General features: G+C 40.5%; 1 protein-coding gene and 1 long non-coding RNA gene across 5 annotated transcripts in view; one reads left to right on the forward strand and one right to left on the reverse strand.

Moving 5' to 3' along the window:
* grid2 (glutamate receptor, ionotropic, delta 2) overlaps window positions 1–20,825 on the forward strand; it is a 2,248,146-nt gene that overhangs the window by 33,780 nt on the left and 2,193,541 nt on the right. The gene's annotated exons all lie outside the window — the stretch shown is intronic.
* LOC117510677 lies at window positions 1,869–19,201 on the reverse strand. The gene is made up of 4 exons (XR_004560790.1): window positions 18,889–19,201; window positions 8,426–8,432; window positions 6,872–6,881; window positions 1,869–1,879 (listed from the first exon to the last, which is right to left on the reverse strand). It is a non-coding gene; the product is annotated as an uncharacterized LOC117510677 (long non-coding RNA).

The raw sequence follows: 20,825 nt of genomic DNA on the forward strand, positions 1-20,825 counted from the left end.
GGGCTCGATATGTCAAACCCAGGCGCGGTCCTCAGCGTCTCACAAATGAACGTCACAAGGTCGAGTTCCCGGCAGTTCTGCTCAAATCACACATGACTTATATGCAGAACGCCATCCAGTTATCTGCTTCAGCTGCAAGTCTTCAAGGCCGCACGTGAGCCCTTGCCACAGGTGTTCCACATGACACTAATAAGGGTGAGGACTCTTCAGCCAGCACTTTCTCCACAGACAAATCAGCCCTCATGCCACCTGGAGAGCAAAGAAAAGAAAAGAACACCAACACAGCCAGCCACGCCCCCCCAACACACAACACTTAGTAGAAGAAGAAAAATGTTTGCTTCAGATTTGAACTGAACAAGTCGTTTGAACTATGGACTTCTAATCACACCAAACTTATACTGGTGAGTAAACAACCATATTTTATGCCAGAAATGAGGTCCAGGTTGTTAAAAGCAGAATTTCTCCTTTAATTCGGGTTGCCTTATATACACATGTTTAAGATAACAGACAGCAGCTGGTTCATGCTCTGTTGGCTTATTAGTGCAGCAGATAACTGAAACAATCCTTCAAATAGTGATACAAGCATCAAATTCAGCACAAATACAGCTGGAGCAAAATTAATGGAGCAACTTTAAGTTTTGATCCTTGTACAAACTGAAACTGACCTTTGTCACCATTCTTGCTACTTTTACCTCATAACTCCATAACATTGAGTCACAGATTATCCACACTATACCTTTTTGGAATCTTTATGATCAGGCAAATAATGTGGCATAGCTTTCTATATGATTGGAGCATCTTTTAATTTTGACCCCTGCGTAATTCTTCAATTGACCCCTACCTGGCTGCCTATTGAAAATTCAAGTGGCCAATCAGTTTTTTTCAAAAGAGTTCATGTCTCTGGATTATTTGTGCTAAATTTGATGCTTGTATCAACATTTGCAGGATTTCACTATAAATATTCTCTTATCTGCTGCACTATATATGAGATGTAAAATGCTGCTCCTCAGTTGTTTCTCATTTGCCCTCAAAAGTATTGGAACACTTGGTATTTCACACATTTTAATTTGTTTTTTCCATTTCAAATACATTTTTGCAGACATTTTTGTTTTGTGTTGTATCGTGTATGGTGCAGTGAATAACTGAAAAAATCTTTCAAATCAATCAATCAATCAATCAATTTTTTTTTTATATAGCGCCAAATCACAACAAACAGTTGCCCCAAGGCGCTTTATATTGTAAGGCAAGGCCATACAATAATGATGTAAAACCCCAACGGTCAAAACGACCCCCTGTGAGCAAGCACTTGGCTACAGTGGGAAGGAAAAACTCCCTTTTAACAGGAAGAAACCTCCAGCAGAACCAGGCTCAGGGAGGGGCAGTCTTCTGCTGGGACTGGTTGGGGCTGAGGGAGAGAACCAGGAAAAAGACATGCTGTGGAGGGGAGCAGAGATCGATCACTAATGATTAAATGCAGAGTGGTGCATACAGAGCAAAAAGAGAAAGAAACAGTGCATCATGGGAACCCCCCAGCAGTCTACGTCTATAGCAGCATAACTAAGGGATGGTTCAGGGTCACCTGATCCAGCCCTAACTATAAGCTTTAGCAAAAAGGAAAGTTTTAAGCCTAATCTTAAAAGTAGAGAGGGTGTCTGTCTCCCTGATCTGAATTGGGAGCTGGTTCCACAGGAGAGGAGCCTGAAAGCTGAAGGCTCTGCCTCCCATTCTACTCTTACAAACCCTAGGAACTACAAGTAAGCCTGCAGTCTGAGAGCGAAGCGCTCTATTGGGGTGATATGGTACTACGAGGTCCCTAAGATAAGATGGGACCTGATTATTCAAAACCTTATAAGTAAGAAGAAGAATTTTAAATTCTATTCTAGAATTAACAGGAAGCCAATGAAGAGAGGCCAATATGGGTGAGATATGCTCTCTCCTTCTAGTCCCCGTCAGCACTCTAGCTGCAGCATTTTGAATTAACTGAAGGCTTTTTAGGGAACTTTTAGGACAACCTGATAATAATGAATTACAATAGTCCAGCCTAGAGGAAATAAATGCATGAATTAGTTTTTCAGCATCACTCTGAGACAAGACCTTTCTGATTTTAGAGATATTGCGTAAATGCAAAAAAGCAGTCCTACATATTTGTTTAATATGCGCTTTGAATGACATATCCTGATCAAAAATGACTCCAAGATTTCTCACAGTATTACTAGAGGTCAGGGTAATGCCATCCAGAGTAAGGATCTGGTTAGACACCATGTTTCTAAGATTTGTGGGGCCAAGAACAATAACTTCAGTTTTATCTGAGTTTAAAAGCAGGAAATTAGAGGTCATCCATGTCTTTATGTCTGTAAGACAATCCTGCAGTTTAGCTAATTGGTGTGTGTCCTCTGGCTTCATGGATAGATAAAGCTGGGTATCATCTGCGTAACAATGAAAATTTAAGCAATACCGTCTAATAATACTGCCTAAGGGAAGCATATATAAAGTGAATAAAATTGGTCCTAGCACAGAACCTTGTGGAACTCCATAATTAACTTTAGTCTGTGAAGAAGATTCCCCATTTACATGAACAAATTGTAATCTATTAGACAAATATGATTCAAACCACCGCAGCGCAGTGCCTTTAATACCTATGGCATGCTCTAATCTCTGTAATAAAATTTTATGGTCAACAGTATCAAAAGCAGCACTGAGGTCTAACAGAACAAGCACAGAGATGAGTCCACTGTCCGAGGCCATAAGAAGATCATTTGTAACCTTCACTAATGCTGTTTCTGTACTATGATGAATTCTAAAACCTGACTGAAACTCTTCAAATAGACCATTCCTCTGCAGATGATCAGTTAGCTGTTTTACAACTACCCTTTCAAGAATTTTTGAGAGAAAAGGAAGGTTGGAGATTGGCCTATAATTAGCTAAGATAGCTGGGTCTAGTGATGGCTTTTTAAGTAATGGTTTAATTACTGCCACCTTAAAAGCCTGTGGTACATAGCCAACTAACAAAGATAGATTGATCATATTTAAGATCGAAGCATTAAATAATGGTAGGGCTTCCTTGAGCAGCCTGGTAGGAATGGGGTCTAATAAACATGTTGATGGTTTGGATGAAGTAACTAATGAAAATAACTCAGACAGAACAATCGGAGAGAAAGAGTCTAACCAAATACCGGCATCACTGAAAGCAGCCAAAGATAACGATACGTCTTTGGGATGGTTATGAGTAATTTTTTCTCTAATAGTTAAAATTTTGTTAGCAAAGAAAGTCATGAACTCATTACTAGTTAAAGATAATGGAATACTCAGCTCAATAGAGCTCTGACTCTTTGTCAGCCTGGCTACAGTGCTGAAAAGAAACCTGGGGTTGTTCTTATTTTCTTCAATTAGTGATGAGTAGAAAGATGTCCTAGCTTTACGGAGGGCTTTTTTATAGAGCAACAGACTCTTTTTCCAGGCTAAGTGAAGATCTTCTAAATTAGTGAGACGCCATTTCCTCTCCAACTTACGGGTTATCTGCTTTAAGCTACGAGTTTGAGAGTTATACCATGGAGTCAGACACTTCTGATTTAAAGCTCTCTTTTTCAGAGGAGCTACAGCATCCAAAGTTGTCTTCAATGAGGATGTAAAACTATTGATGAGATACTCTATCTCCCTTACAGAGTTTAGGTAGCTACTCTGCACTGTGTTGTTATATGGCATTAGAGAACATAAAGAAGGAATCATATCCTTAAACCTAGTTACAGCGCTTTCTGAAAGACTTCTAGTGTAATGAAACTTATTCCCTACTGCTGGGTAGTCCATCAGAGTAAATGTAAATGTTATTAAAAAATGATCAGACAGAAGGGAGTTTTCAGGGAATACTGTTAAGTCTTCTATTTCCATACCATAAGTCAGAACAAGATCTAAGATATGATTAAAGTGGTGGGTGGACTCATTTACTTTTTGAGCAAAGCCAATAGAGTCTAATAATAGATTAAATGCAGTGTTGAGGCTGTCATTCTCAGCATCTGTGTGGATGTTAAAATCGCCCACTATAATTATCTTATCTGAGCTAAGCACTAAGTCAGACAAAAGGTCTGAAAATTCACAGAGAAACTCACAGTAACGACCAGGTGGACGATAGATAATAACAAATAAAACTGGTTTTTGGGACTTCCAATTTGGATGGACAAGACTAAGAGACAAGCTTTCAAATGAATTAAAGCTCTGTCTGGGTTTTTGATTAATTAATAAGCTGGAATGGAAGATTGCTGCTAATCCACCGCCCCGGCCCGTGCTACGAGCATTCTGACAGTTAGTGTGACTCGGGGGTGTTGACTCATTTAAACTAACATATTCATCCTGCTGTAACCAGGTTTCTGTTAGGCAGAATAAATCAATATGTTGATCAATTATTATATCATTTACCAACAGGGACTTAGAAGAGAGAGACCTAATGTTTAATAGACCACATTTAACTGTTTTAGTCTGTGGTGCAGTAGAAGGTGCTATATTATTTTTTCTTTTTGAATTTTTATGCTTAAATAGATTTTTGCTGGTTATTGGTAGTCTGGGAGCAGGCACCGTCTCTACGGGGATGGGGTAATGAGGGGATGGCAGGGGGAGAGAAGCTGCAGAGAGGTGTGTAAGACTACAACTCTGCTTCCTGGTCCCAACCCTGGATAGTCACGGTTTGGAGGATTTAAGAAAATTAGCCAGATTTCTAGAAATGAGAGCTGCTCCATCCAAGTGGATGGATGCCGTCTCTCCTACAAGACCAGGTTTTCCCCAGAAGCTTTGCCAATTATCTATGAAGCCCACCTCATTTTTTGGACACCACTCAGACAGCCAGCAATTCAAGGAGAACATGCGGCTAAACATGTCACTCCCGGTCTGATTGGGGAGGGGCCCAGAGAAAACTACAGAGTCCGACATTGTTTTTGCAAAGTTACACACCGATTTAATGTTAATTTTAGTGACCTCCGATTGGCGTAACCGGGTGTCATTACTGCCGACGTGAATTACAATCTTACCAAATTTACGCTTAGCCTTAACCAGCAGTTTCAAATTTCCTTCAATGTCGCCTGCTCTGGCCCCCGGAAGACAATTGACTATGGTTGCTGGTGTCGCTAACTTCACATTTCTCAAAACAGAGTCGCCAATAACCAGAGTTTGATCCTCGGCGGGTGTGTCGTCGAGTGGGGAAAAACGGTTAGAAATGTGAACGGGTTGGCGGTGTACACGGGGCTTCTGTTTAGGGCTACGCTTCCTCCTCACAGTCACCCAGTCGGCCTGCTTTCCCGGCCGCTCGGGATCTGCCAGAGGGGAACTAACGGCGGCTAAGCTACCTTGGTCCGCACCGACTACAGGGGCCTGGCTAGCTGTAGAATTTTCCACGGTGCGGAGCCGAGTCTCCAATTCGCCCAGCCTGGCCTCCAAAGCTACGAATAAGCTACACTTATTACAAGTACCATTACTGCTAAAGGAGGCCGAGGAATAACTAAACATTTCACACCCAGAGCAGAAAAGTGCGGGAGAGACAGGAGAAGCCGCCATGCTAAATCGGCTAAGAGCTAGTAGCTACGCTAAGCTAGCGGATTCCTAAAAACACGCAAAGTGAATAATGTGTAAATAATTTAGAGGTGATTCAGCAGAATGAGTGCTTTAGTTAAGGCACGTAAAGATTACACTGGGAAACAAATCGTAATCTAGATAACTAGATCAATCTAACTGCGCAGATTAAACAGCTAACAGATACAGAAAAACACCGCTGTGCTCCGGAACAGGAAGTGATACAATACCGCAGTGAGAGCCAACCACCAGTAGAGTGGTGATGCAAGCACCAAATTTGGCACAAATACACCTTAGACATTGCCCTTTTGAAAAGGCAGGGTGTCCGCTTGAATTTTCAATCGGCAGCCAGGTAGAGGTCAACTGAAGAACTACACAGGGGTCAAAATAAAAGATGCTCCAATCATTTTGAAAACTACACCACATTATTTGTCTGATCACGGAGATTCTAAAAAGGTATAGTTTGGACAATCTGTGACTGAATGTTATGGAGTTATGGGGTACTACAGTTTTTGCCAACTGCTTATACCCAAAAAGTGAATGCTTAGACTAAAACGTCAAATCCAAAACTTTTTGTAACAATAGCTAAAACAGTGTGACAATACATTAAACACATTTTCTGCTTTGCACTTTGCTTGCAATTCTTCAACACATTTGTTGCAGAACATTCCACAGTTTCCTACAGTAGACACTGAACTCAAAGATAAAATACCTTGTTATCATTGGGAAAACACTTTTAATAAAAATGCAAAACACATCTGGCAATTGGAAGTACTTATGCATACATCCGCCAACACTCACACAGAAAACTCACCACCAATCAGTCTGGCATTTGGCACTACAAATAGAGCTCAGGTAAGACATTTTATCAAATCTGCAATCATGAAGGTGGTAACACCCAGAGAAAGAGGAAGCAGACAAGGAAGGCAAAGAGAGATAGTGGGGCCAAAAAGTATTTAGTCAGCCCCTGATTGTGCAAGTTCTCATACTTAGAAAGATGAGAGAGTTCTGTAATTTTCATCATAGGTACACTTCAACTATGAGAGACAAAATGAGAAAAAAATCCAGGAAATCACATTGTGGGATTTTTAAAGAATTTATTTGTGAATTATAGTGGAAAATATAAGTATTTGGTCAATAACAAAAATTCAACTCAGTACTTTATAACATAATCTTTGTTGGCAATGACAGAGGTCAAACATTTCCTGTAAGTCTTCAGCAGGTTTGCATACACTGTAGCTGGTATTTTGGCCCATTCCTCCATGCAGATCGCCTCTAGAGCAGTGATGTTTTGGGGCTGTCGCTGGGCAACACGGACTTTCAACTCCCTCAACAAGTTTTTTATGGGGTTGAGGTCTGGAGACTGGTTTGGCCACTCCAGGACCTTGAAATGCTTTTTACGGAGCCACTCCTTCGTTGCCCGAGTGGTGTGTTTGGGATCATTATCATGCTGGAAGACCCAGCCATGTTGTATCTTCAGTGCTCTCACTGATTGAAGGAGGTTTTGGCTTAAAATCTCACGATACATGGCCATGTTCATTCTTCCCTTAACACGTATCAGTCGTCCTGTCCCCTTTGCTGAAAAACAGCCCCAAAGCATGATGTTTCCACCCCCATGCTTGACAGTAGGTATGGTGTTCTTGGAATGCAACTCAGCATTCTTCTTTCTCCAAATACGAGTTGAGTTTTTACCAAAAAGTTCTATTTTGGTTTCATCTGACCACATGATATTCTCCCAGTCCTCTTCTGGATCATGCATATGCTCTCTGGCAAACTTCAGATGGGACCTGGACATGTACTGGCTTACGCAGGGGGACATGCCTGGCACTACAGGATTTGAGTCCCTCTCTGCGTAGTGTATAGCCTTTGTTACTTTGGTCCCAGCTCTCTGCAGGTCATTCATCAGGTCCCTCCGTGTAGTTCTGGGATTTTTGTTCACTGTTCTCATGATCATTTTGACCCCACGGGATGACATCTTGCATGGAGCCCCAGATCGAGGGAGATATCAGTGGTCTTGTATGTCTTCCATTTTATTACAATTGCTCCCACAGTTGATTTATTCACACCAACCTGTTTGACTATTGTGGACTCACTCTTCCCAGCCTGGTGCACATCTACAATTTTCTTCCTGGTGTCCTTCGACAGCTCTTTGGTCTTGGCCATGGTTGAGTTTGGAGTTTGGAGTTTGGAGTCTGACTGTTTGAGGCGGTGGACAGGTGTCTTTTATACAGATAATGAGTTCAAACAGGTGCCATTAAGACAGGTAACAGGTGGAGGACAGAAGAGCTTCTTAAAGAAGTTACAGGTCTGTGAGAGCCAGAAATCTTGCTTGTTTGTGGGTGACCAAATACTTATTTTCCACCATAATTTGCAAATAAATTATTGCTCTCGGCCGAGATGGTCGCATTTTTCTCTTCTCCCTCCCTCCTTATCTTTCCTGCTTCTGTGGCGTGTTGTCTGTGAGGCTGCCGGCTTTGCTCTTCTGGAAACAGCAAAAATGGATCTGTTAAAGTGGTCTCTGAACGCAGTTGACACTATTTTTTCTACAAGACACTCGGGAGCAGAGGACCCGACCTGTCCTGCTGGGACACATGTGATGGGTTACGTGATGGACAGTTGGAGAAAATGGCAGGTCATGTGCCTTTACACGCTGTCTGTGGAGGACGTCGAAGATGTGTATATATTTGGCATGGTGGTGACCGGGTTCCTGCTGTGTGGAGCGGGCATAGCGCTGGTTTACCGGAAAATTAAGAAAGTGGAAACGGCAATAATTGGCCCGTCCAGGCTGCCCCACATCATTGATTCGATTGGAAGGGCAGTGTCAACTCAGTTAACCGCGCGTTGGATACCATCTCCGGAAGAATGGCTGCACTGGAAAACTGCATTGATCGTCAGTAATGACCACATCTCCTCTCCTAATTCAGATGTATTGAAAGCCACTCTGTCTCAGACTGTGGAATCTTTCAGGCGTCTGCTAATCTGGATTTTCATTCAGCTTCCCAAAACACAGCTGCACTTCAAGGCCGCTGTGATAAAAACCTCCTGGAGAAGAACAACGCTCATGCCTCACTCCCCTGGTCTCCCCCCACCCTCAGCTTCTCCAGCTCTGACGTTGACTGTGGACAGTGGACTGTTCAGGGCTGGGCCCCTCCTCCCTCCAGTATGGACGAACAAGGCCGTTAATGGCGCCTAAAGGCGGCCTCCGGGTGTTCTGTCTGATAACTGGACTCTTACAAATCTCGGTCGTCGTCTCTCGTCCTGTTGTTGTGGGTGATCATTGTTTGTTGTGCTGATGGGTTTTTTCCTGCATTGCTGCTGCATGATTCAATGCAGCAGCAATGAAGGTTTTTCTTTCCCAAGTTTTACCTTGTGTGTGCTTTTTATATGTGTTCATGTACCGGGCCGGCTTATGTGTGTTGTGTGTGTGTCGTCTGTCGTCATGAGGCCGGTCATGGTTTGCTCAGCCCTGCTGTTGACCTAAGGCAGGATATACATCTGGAGCTGGTCCCCGGGCGCCTAAAGGCGACTTCTGCTCCTAACTGGCAATTAGGATGGGTTAAATGCAGTAAACACATTTCATTGTGCAGGGAACATGTTCCTTTGTGCATATGACAATAAAATTCTTTTGAATCCTTGAATCCTTAAATCCTTAAAAATCCTACAATGTGATTTCCTGGATTTTTTTTTTCATTTTGTCTCTCATAGTTGAAGTGTACCTATGATGAAAATTACAGGCCTCTCTCATCTGTCTAAGTAGGAGAACTTGCACAATCAGGGCTGACTAAATACTTTCTTGCCCCACTGTATGTGGACAAGGACAAAGACGAGCAAAAAGGACAAATGTTTCAGATGAAATTCAAGCAACTTTGGTGGACCATGTGATGAACCATGGCCTCACACTGAGGGAAGCTAGACAAAGGGTCCAATATCATTCTGATGTTACTGTGCCATGTATGTAAACTACAATACTGTAACCACTTGTTTTCATTGTTTAGATTTGTGTTTTGAATTTGAACTGCACATTACTCTTTTTCTGAAGGTATTTATGAGAATTTTCTATTTCTTTGTAATAACAAAACAACAAAAAACAAAAATGGGGAAATAACACTTTTGTTGCTAAATACTGTAACTTTCAGCTCATTTGAGAAAAACATACATAAACATATTTTGACTTCAGTGTTTTGTATAAAACACATCAGTGTGTTGCTGTTGATTTGAAAGTGTTTCAAAATGGTGCATGTGTGTTATCATTTTGTTTCTAGAATGACATTTTTTGAAGGGACTGTTAGGTTTTGATTGTAGGGTTTCATTTAGACAGAGGTGTTTTACAACAAGTGTTGTGTCTTAATTTGCTTGTGTGTAGCGTTTTGACACAGTGAGCGAACTTTGCAAAATGTGTGGAAGCAATCGGCAAAAACTGTAATTGACCCCTCCCTGGTTGCCTATTGAAAATTCAAGTGGACAATATGCTTTTTCAAAAGACTCATGTGTCAGTTGTATTTGTGCCAAAGTTGGTGCTTGCATCACCATTTGAAAGATTCCTTTGTAAATGTTCTCTTATCTGCTGCACTAGTAGTGGTGATTGGTCATATACTGTATGTTTACATTGTTGACTCCAAAGATTTTGGGCTCTATCTTCCAATTTAAATGCCATTGCCATACAACTGACATTCCAATTGACATTTCCACATTATTACACAGTTAGTTGCTGATTTCAAACAGACAAAACAAGCTGGTACACAAATTTAGCAAAGTAAAATATACTCTGCCAGGATTTGGCCGCAGTTCAAATAGAGTTAAATACGCTCTATTATAGAGTGAAATCATCTCTATGTAGCGGCTGCACTCTGCGTTGTGTAGTTATGACTCCGCCCATTCGCTCCCCTCGGGACGCAAACTCACGATCTCCAGCATGAGAGTCGGACTCTCTAACCAGAAGGCTAAAACCCAGGGCTCTGGCCTTGTGACCAGATAATCCTTTTGAGCTGTTGAGAGTGAGGTTTACTAACTACATCTGCACAGCGACACGTGCTGGCCTCCGTTACACTCACACCCCCCCCCCCCAACCTGTCAGGTATTAACTAAAATGAATGAATAAAAATAAAATCAAGGTTACACAGATTTTGTGTAATTATACCAATAACTAATGTACAACATATTTTTGCATACACACATTGTTGCTGCATAATTGACCCTGTTACATCTACATTCTTATCAAATCTCATTTTTCGACTCCAATCAGAATCATTAACAGCATGATAGAATTGATTTGACCCTGTGATAGAATTGATTTGGCACTGTGATAGAGTATTGCCCCCAGTGTATAGTGAACGCCTTGTATGGCAGCACCCTGACATCGGGGTGAATGTGAGGCATAATTGTAAAGCACTTTGAGCGTCTGATGCAGATGGAAAAGTGCTGTATAAATGCAGTCCATTTACCATTTACCATTTATATGTTTGGACTGGGACCAAATGTTGTCCTGTCAGAGTATATTTTACTCTGCAAAATGTACTGTGTATAAAGCTGGTACATAATTTACCAATGGTGATATGGATCACAACATCTGCAGGTTTTACTGAAAAGGATTATTATTATCACCATTGCAACAGTGAAGCAGTACAGTGATACAATATATTCCCTTGTTATAATGATGGATATTAATCAATATGCAGTTGAGAACACACATACAAAAAACAAACTAGAAGCACTCGGAGAACGTAAACCTCCACCAAGGCCATAGGGTCACTGACATCACATGGAATACCCTTTGGCAAAGAGACTTATTCCATGTCGTTTCACGCATCTACCATCATGTTTCAGATTTAGTGGTTAACCCTCTGGGATCGGAAGGCATTTTTTGGACAGTTCACTCACCTGACATAAATTTTTATTATGGCTGTTAACAGCTCTCCCTGCATCCCACAATCAAGTTTTATGTCTCTTTTTTCAGGACAACCTGTACTTTCAAAATATATATGCTATAGTTGTGTTTCATAAGTGTAATAAAGGTTTACAATAAGAAATAAGAAAGGAAAAAGTAAAGCGGAATATAATTTTCCACACACATTTATTCAAAACACACAGCAAACTATAATAAACTAGTAACACATCACTCCTAAAAACGATCTTTGGTGTGTCACATGAGGTGAATCTGCCCTACGATTGGATTTTGGAAAGCCATGTGGCGGTGAACCAATTCCGATTGTACACTCACATTGCGCACGTCATCACACAGCTTCTATGAGGAGTACAAAGATGGTGGATGGTGGCTCAAAAGTCCGCGGAGTTAACCTTTCAGCAAAAAAAAAAAAAAACAACGTACGTTTCTATCTCATATCATTAAAAAGTTATTTATAATTTAGTAAAGCTTGGTCTCAGCTGTTGTATATGATGGCGTCGGTCCCAGAGGGTTAAACCGTCAGATCTTCAGCAAATATATTTATAAAGAGAAACTGCATGAACTGCACAAGTTTTTTTTTATTTTCTAATGACAAGTTTATTCAATGAGGAGAAACAAATGCTAAATTATTGTTGTGTCGTAACTTAATTTTTGTTCAACCTTTGTGACCCATCTTCATGAAGTTAGATGCAAAAATCTTGAAATTGGCCCTATCCTGCAATCATAAAGAATCCTTAAAAACATTACTGGATCCGGATTGTGTTCCGGATCATTACCAAAATTTAATCACTTTTAAGTTAGGCCAAGATACACCCCTGGTAAAAAATTTCATTGAAATCTGTTGAGGATTTTTTTGAGTAATCCTGCTAACCAACCAACCAACAAACAAACGGACGCGACGGGAAACATAATCTCCTTGGCGGAGGTAACAAACAGACAAACAAACAAAAAAACCCCAAACTGAATGGAATACAAATACTAATGTTCTAGGTTGCGTTAAGAATAATTTTTCTATTATAATGTGCCATCCTGAACTGAAATCAAATGCACGTCTGAGGTATCTAGATTTTGCTAGTGTTCCACTTGGTTATATTCATGAAATAATCTTGGGAAAATCTCCTTTAGATAGTGCATACAGGTGGGCCTTATGGTTAATGTGTAGCTGACTTTGTTATTATGCCCACCAGGCAGGTCATTTGTTCTGTCTAAAAAAAGAAAAAGAAATCCAAAGTTGTGTATTACAAGCAGGCTTGGCTTGACCATCTCCCTCTCTTTCTTGAGCAGATAAACTGATCCAAAAATCCTTTCTTTGGCCTTGTGTGGTGTTATGACAACCTGGTCTCACGGCAAGTCGTGATTCAGCAGCACAAAATATACATTAATCTATTGGTTTGTGATATTGTGATGAAAAGTGCCTCATTTTCATCACGGCAGCACAAATTCATTGTCATTCATTCCGTGATGGCTGCACGAAATTAAAACTGAAGCAGGGGGTGTCGGGGTGGTTATGGTTAGGGTGGGGGGAAGGAGTATTAGGTTATGGTTAAGGTTAGGGTTGGGGGTGGGAGTAGGGTTAGGAATAGTGAGTTAAAAAAAAGCTCCGTCACAAAAATTTGTCTCATTTCGTCACGGGAGCACGAAAAAAAAATGTGAGACTGGGCTGGGTATGACCATATTCTCTTTGTTTGAGAACATATCTACTGTAAAACAACCAGAAACGAAAGCTTTATGTCTGTGATTAAGCGCAATTTTGTGCCAAAATTGTCTTACCGACTGCACTGCTGCAACTTATCCACCATTAATCAAGCGTCCACTAACCATCCAGCAGGTGGCAGATACATCTGTGGCATATACTTCAAAGGCGAAACAAAACTGCCTGTTTGAGTAAAATTTTAATTTAACCTTTATTTTATCAGGTTAGTCCCATTGAGATCGAGACCTGTTTTGCAAAGGAGACCTGGACAATTATAAAGTTTACATTTCACCTAACCTGCATGTCTTTAAAATGGTGCATTAAAGTTAATCAGCTGCAAAAGGGTTTATCCTCATTATATCTGCTTTTAATTTGGTGATCTACAAGCTGATATAGCACTTATTATTTTGGACTTATTGTTTGAACAAACTAGACAGGGTCCAGTCCCTCACCGTGACCCAGACCTGGACAAGCAGCAGTAAATGACTGAATGAATGAATGAATGAAAACTAGACTGGATGGACTCTTTCATTCATTCTTTTATTCACTCACTGCATTTTAGAGACTACATATCTAGGCTTTTCCAAAGCCTAGTAGTAATAATAATATCCATCCATCCATCCATCCATCCATCCATCCATCCATCCATCCATCCATCCATCCATCCATCCATCCATCCATCCATCCATCCATCCATCCATCCATCCATCCATCCATCCATCCATCCATCCATCCATCCATCTATTTTCTATACCCGCTTACTCCAATCAAGTGTCACAGGACGAGAGGGTGGTACACCCTGGACAGGATGCCGTTCTATCTCAGGGCAGCAGTAATAATAATAATAATAATAATAATGGCCATCATTGTGGCTACACTTCATTCTGGAAAGGACCTCTTGAGGAAAAACCATATGTCAAGGCATCGATTTTGCCATGAAGAACTGTTTTCTTCCAAAACTGACTGAGGTCCTATTGGGTGTCAGTGAAAGACTGATGACACAAAAAGAACAACAATCATACACTCATACTGGGTGATCTTTTCATGTTTTGTGAGCACATGTGGCATTGTGTGTGTGTGTTTTACTAGTTGGTTCCGTTCCTTGTCAGCACAGCCCCAAGTGAGTATTTGCAGTACCAGCTGGCGCTCGCTGTGGCTCAAATCCCCATTTTCTGCCTCACTCAAACTGTAGTTCTCAAGATTTCCTGTCATCTCTCATTGGTTATCACATACTGTGTTGGTTTATTTGTTCAACCTCCACAGTTGCATTTTCTCATGTACATTTTCAACAGTGCCCTCCACCCTCTCATTCTCTCTGAGATCTGCTTTCTCATGTGTGTTTTCCGGTCATGGTTTCCCCCCTGTGTTGCTGTTTGTTTTGTTTGCTCCTCCTCTCTACAGGTTTAATGTGCCATCAGTGATTCCAGAAACAGGCATCACAACTGAGAGGTGTTAAAACACTTTGCTAATCACTGTCATGCAATTGTAATGTGCTTGTGTTTGTTTGACACACTTGGCAACAATCCACAAAGCTGGCTGCATGCACCCTTCTCGCGTTCAGGCTCCTATGGGATCCAATAAAGAGAGTCAGACTGAGAGCTCAACAAGAACTGACAGATACATATGGTTTGCATTTTGTAATTCAGAAAATTTACTGCTTAATTTGACACGTCTGTTGATGTGTGCAGGAAATAACCACATTTTCCCTCTCATTCATTAATAAATTAAATCTACAGCAATGCTCGTCAAGCCTGCAGTATGAATTGGTTTTGGTTGCTTCTACTGATGTGAGTAAATCGCAAAACGCTGAAACAGAACTGACAGAAGGTAGAACTTGGTCATGAGCAGCCTTATTCTGTTCTGATAATAAAGGATTAAAGTGGGATTTGGTAGGTTGGGGAACCCCAAAATCCAGCGTCATGGTGCAGTAGGGAAAAAATGACCAACAACAGAGGCAAATCTACAGCAGTTAATTAAACTAAGTACTGGCTGATTTGGTGATGTTCTGCATATTCAATAATGCCGATAATAGTTCTTGCTGGACAAGCCAAAAGAAAGGAGTTTTAATCATATTATAGTATTGGGCAAGAAATTATATAACCAGCAGATGTGAGTATGATAATGAGCTGCTGTGGTGACCCCTAGCAGAGCAGCCAGAAAAAGACATTATGCCGCGTTCATGACATGTTGTAATGTCAGAAATTACAAGCTACAACACACACGCACGTATGCACATGGTCAGATTATCTTTTGCTGGGAAACATGCTGAAATACAGTGCACTAATTTATCCAACTTGATGTCATAACAACTACAATCTCAGAATCCTCCATCATGTCTGTTGAAACAGTAATATTACAAATGGTATTTAATTACTTTTAACAAATTTACTTTTATTAGTGAGCTTGTTTCTGGTGTTTCGTCAGGATGGGCATCCGGCATAAATTCAACAATTCAGCATGCAGATCCACCTCGGATTTGCTGTGGCCACCCTGAGTGAAAACAAGTAAGCAGCTGAAGGGACTTACTACTTTTGTCTGTGATATGTTTGCATTCTTTATATATTAGTGACATTGTTAGCATTATACTTTTTGCAAAGATGTCTGCAATAGAGAGAGTAAAGTACGGTTCAAGGAGGCAAATTTAGTTTATTACATTCTTACTAGCGTGCGACATACAGTGGCTGTCAAAGTCCAACCCATCTTCCGCACCTTGGTAATGGATGAAGCAGGGGATTGCCTGTTTGGGGTGAAATACGGCAGGGACCTTGTGTGCACCCTGGCTGGTACGGTAGCCATGAAGGCCCAACAGGAACCCTGAACACTAGACAGCTAATGGGGCTCTGGTGAAAAAAGAAGTCCTCAATGGTGGAGCAGGTGAAGGACATAATGGCTTGGAACCCAACAGCTGTGAAGACAGATGAATCCTGCAGCAGGTCTTCAGATCCCGATCATCTGGGATTTCCCATCTGTCTGTCGAGGACTGTGTGTTTGTCAGTGTACAATGACATTCCTACATTAAACAAATGAATGCAGAGGCACCTCTAGATCAACCCTGGACATAGATTTTATATGCTGCACTGCATACCCCAAGCAGAAAGTCTACTCCCAGCTGAGTGATGGAAAATGATCCACAGTAGGGCAGAATATTCACTACAAGGTCCTACTGGAGCACAACCTCAAGAGCTACTCCATCGACTGGAAGACCTGGCGAGCTGGTGAGCATGATACAGGAGTAGATGTCTTTGAAAAATGCTGATGAACAATACAGAGGAGAAGATCAGAAAGTGGAAGGACAGAGAGAAAGATCCTGATTGGCAGAAGCTTCCCACAGTAACCATGTGCAATGTCTGTCAGAAACAGTACACATCAAGACTGGGCCTGTTCAGTCTTCTCCGTGTCCACAATCCCCATCTGGAAATTGATGATGAGACCATCTTCCTCACCACAGAGGGATTGCCATGATGACGATATCCAAAATAATGGATATTTGTCATATTTCACTGTTTGAAAACTTGGACCTCCCTCCTCCCCAAAGGGGGAAAGAGAACAACAGTTTGGAGGGTACACACACACACACACACACACACACACACACACACACACACACACACACACACACACACACACACACACACACACACACACACACACACACACACAAAATGACTCATTGGATAAACTCAGTTCTATTTTGGACAAGATGTCCTGCCAAAATAATAATATTCAAAATAATAAATGAAAATAAAAGAAATAAAATATAGCTAAACAATAAAAATGTAATTTAGGTGGGGATGTACAGTATAAATTTGTTGAATGGAAATACTGCTCAAAATTAAACATCCAAGTTCATCCAATGAGCCATTTTTTAAAAAGTACACTTATATAATTCTTATCTGTCACTGTAAATATTGCACAAATAATGAATGTTTATGAGCGCAATGTTAAGAATACAACCCCTGGCAAAAATTATGGAATCACCGGCCTCGGAGGATGTTCATTCAGTTGTTTAATTCTGTAGAAAAAAAGCAGATCACTGACATGACACAAAACTAAAGTCATTTCAAATGGCAACTTTCTGGCTTTAAGAAACACTATAAGAAATCAAGAAAAATAATTGTGGCAGTCAGTAACGGTTACTTTTTTAGACCAAGCAGAGGGAAAAAAATATGGACTTACTCAATTCTGAGGAATAAATTATGGAATCACCCTGTAAATTTTCATCCCCAAAACTAACACCTGCATCAAATCAGATCTGCTCGTTAGTCTGCATCTAAAAAGGAGTGAACACACCTTGGAGAGCTGTTGCACCAAGTGGACTGACATGAATCATGGCTCCAACACGAGAGATGTCAGTTGAAACAAAGGAAAGGATTATCAAACTCTTAAAAGAGGGTAAATCATCACGCAGTGTTGCAAAAGATGTTGGTTATTCACAGTCAACTGTGTCTAAACTCTGGACCAAATACAAACAACATGGGAAGGTTGTTAAAGGCAAACATACTTGTAGACCAAGGAAGACATCAAAGCGTCAAGACAGAAAACTTAAAGCAATATGTCTCAAAAATCGAAAATACACAACAAAACAAATGAGGAACGAATGGGAGGAAACTGGAGTCAACGTCCGTGACCGAACTGTAAGAAACTGCCTAGAGGAAATGGGATTTACATACAGAAAAGCTAAACGAAAGCCATCATTAACACCTAAACAGAAAAAAACAAGGTTACAATGGGCTAAGGAAAAGCAGTCGTGGACTGTGGATGACTGGATGAAAGTCATATTCAGTGATGAATCTCGAATCTGCATTGGGCAAGGTGATGATGCTGGAACTTTTGTTTGGTGCCGTTCCAGTTAGATTTGTAAAGATGACTGCCTGAAGAGAACATGTAAATTTCCACAGTCATTGATGATATGGGGCTGCACGTCAGGTAAAGGCACTGGGGAGATGGCTGTCATTACATCATCAATAAATGCACAAGTTTACGTTGATATTTTGGACACTATTCTTATCCCATCAATTGAAAGGATGTTTGGGGATGATGAAATCATTTTTCAAGATGATAATGCATCTTGCCATAGAGCAAAAACTGTGAAAACATTCCTTGCAAAAAGACACATAGGGTCAATGTCATGGCCTGCAAAAAGTCCGGATCTTAGTCCAATTGAAAATCTTTGGTGGAAGTTGAAGAAAATGGTCCATGACAAGGCTCTAACCTGCAAAGCTGATCTGGCAACAGCAATCAGAGAAAGTTGGAGCCAGACTGATGAAGAGTACTGTTTGTCACTCATTAAGTCCATGCCTCAGAGACTGCAAGCTGTTATAAAAGCCAGAGGTGATGCAACAAAATACTAGTGATGTGTTGGAGCGTTCTTTTGTTGGGATGAAATGATGGAATGAAAATTTCCATAATTTTTTCCTCAGAATTGAGTGATTCCATAGTTTTTTCCCTCTGCTTGGTCTAAAAAAGTAACCGTTACTGACTGCCACAATTTTTTTCCTGATTTCTTATAGTGTTTCTTAAAGCCAGAAAGTTGCCATTTGAAATGACTTTGGTTTTGTGTCATGTCTGTGATCTGCTTTTTTTCTACAAAATTAAACAACTGAATGAACATCCTCAGAGGCCGGTGATTCCATAATTTTTGCCAGGGGTTGTATTTGCATGAGTTGAAAGATGGAACATGCTTTTCAATGCAGCACCAGCCACACTGAATGTCATGTTCCTGCTTTCAAATGAATGAAACTGTTCTTTCCACTGCACAAATGGAAATCATTCATTGTTTGTTTTATATGACACCGAAACAGATCTCCATCATTTGATATTTTACTTAAAATTACGTGTTTGTTCTTGGAGGAGGAATCAGAGAGCAGGGCTCCCCAGCAGTTCGCTCTGCCCTGCAGGCGACATGCTCACACAACGCTGAATTCAGAAAGAGCTGCTGAGGAGCTTAACAGGCTGTGTGGTGCACATGTCTGCTTTCTTCAGTCAGTGGAAAATCACAATACAAACTTGTCCAAATTTTTTTGTCTGATACCTCTTCAACACTGTGGTCACTGGATTTAACACTGCCATCATGGAAGCATACAATACAGTGAAACGTATGGGACAAAAATGCACAGTAAATGCATGGTACGTGATGTCACTCATACAACGGGACAACTACTGAATGTCACGTAACATACAATCCACCGATCAAATGACTAATATCTATTTAGGTGTCACATAATGTAACATATTTCATATAATCATTTCTGGAAGAATTTCATCATTAACTTTTAGATATCCTTAACGTTGACCACACCATTTTTTAACCTTCATTCAACATCTCTTTTTCTGGCCTCACACCATCACTACAGTGGCTCATTCAAGCCTGTAGTCCAGTTTGTGGCACAAGCCAAAAGATAGTATAAGGTTAATGTACATTATTAAGTACACCTGTTCAGCTGCATTCACATTACTAGCTGAAGTGACTTGCATATGACCTTTTTTTTTATGCATGCACGTGATGCAGTGTAGACTTTAACAAATTACAAGATACAGATGGTGGTTGCAGGGATGGTGGAAAAGTGGTTAGTGTGCTTGGTTTCACTGCGGAAAGTTCCTGGTTCAAACCCCACTGCTGATGCATTTTTCCATGTAATATGAAAGGAGAGTGTGTTATCCAATTTTTACAATAATTTTCCAGCAGCTGGCAACCTGCTTTTTGTTGTCATGTACACTGACAAAATAATAATAATGAAAATGAAATTTAAAATGAGGGTTATTTTCATAAACTGGTTTATTTAATGGAGAAAAAGAATAACATTTGATTTTGTTTTCATGGGAATGCTAGTAACATTTCAGTTTAGATTTTCTTTTGACCCATAGATGAAGACCAAAAATTAGAGAGGAAAAGTGCAAACACTAGATTATCAAATTTCTGTTATACCTAAAACTTTTGGAGATTAGTTAATGCTAGGTATTTACACATTTAGCCTAATATTTAAAACATTGAGGTAAATATTAAACTAAATGTTGAGACAGATTTGCACCTTAATAAAATAGCTAATTGTTCCTCCCTGAAAGGCAGATTAATAAAGCATCTAATGACAGACATTTAGCATGTAAGGGCATGTTTATTCAAGAAAAGGAAAACAGCTGGTGCAACACAGAAGTAGGTGCAGAAAAATTTATTGAGGTGCTGAAAACATTGAAAAAGACGTTTTCGATGTGTAAATCTTCGTCAGTCCATACCTGGTTGCGCCGGATTTTTGTGCTTGACAGAAACATGGAGAACTCTCCCATTTTGCTTCTCCCTTTTTGCATGTTTATTCAAATTTGCAATTCATGAATGTTTTGTATGAGTTATATTGTAGCCTGTGGTCTTTGGATGTCAATTTCAATTTCAGGGGCACTTCTAAAATATAAAAACTAAAATAATAAAAGAAAAAAATGGCTGTTTGTGCAAAATTCTTGCATTTTTTTGGGGGGGGGGGGGTGCGGAGGGGGTCTTGCCAGTGGGGTAATTCAGTGTAGAACCATCACTGTGTCTTAACTCATATTAGTTGGGCGCCCCCAAATGATTTATTGCATCTGTCCATCTATCTGTCTTCAGAGAGTTCATTCATCACTGAAACAGCTTTGTGGTTTTAGAATTTAGTTCATTGTTGTGTATCTGCACGGGTGTCTGAATAGTGCTGA

The sequence above is a fragment of the Thalassophryne amazonica genome, chromosome 5 (genome assembly GCF_902500255.1).
Source record: "Thalassophryne amazonica chromosome 5, fThaAma1.1, whole genome shotgun sequence".
Classification (NCBI taxonomy): domain Eukaryota; kingdom Metazoa; phylum Chordata; class Actinopteri; order Batrachoidiformes; family Batrachoididae; genus Thalassophryne; species Thalassophryne amazonica.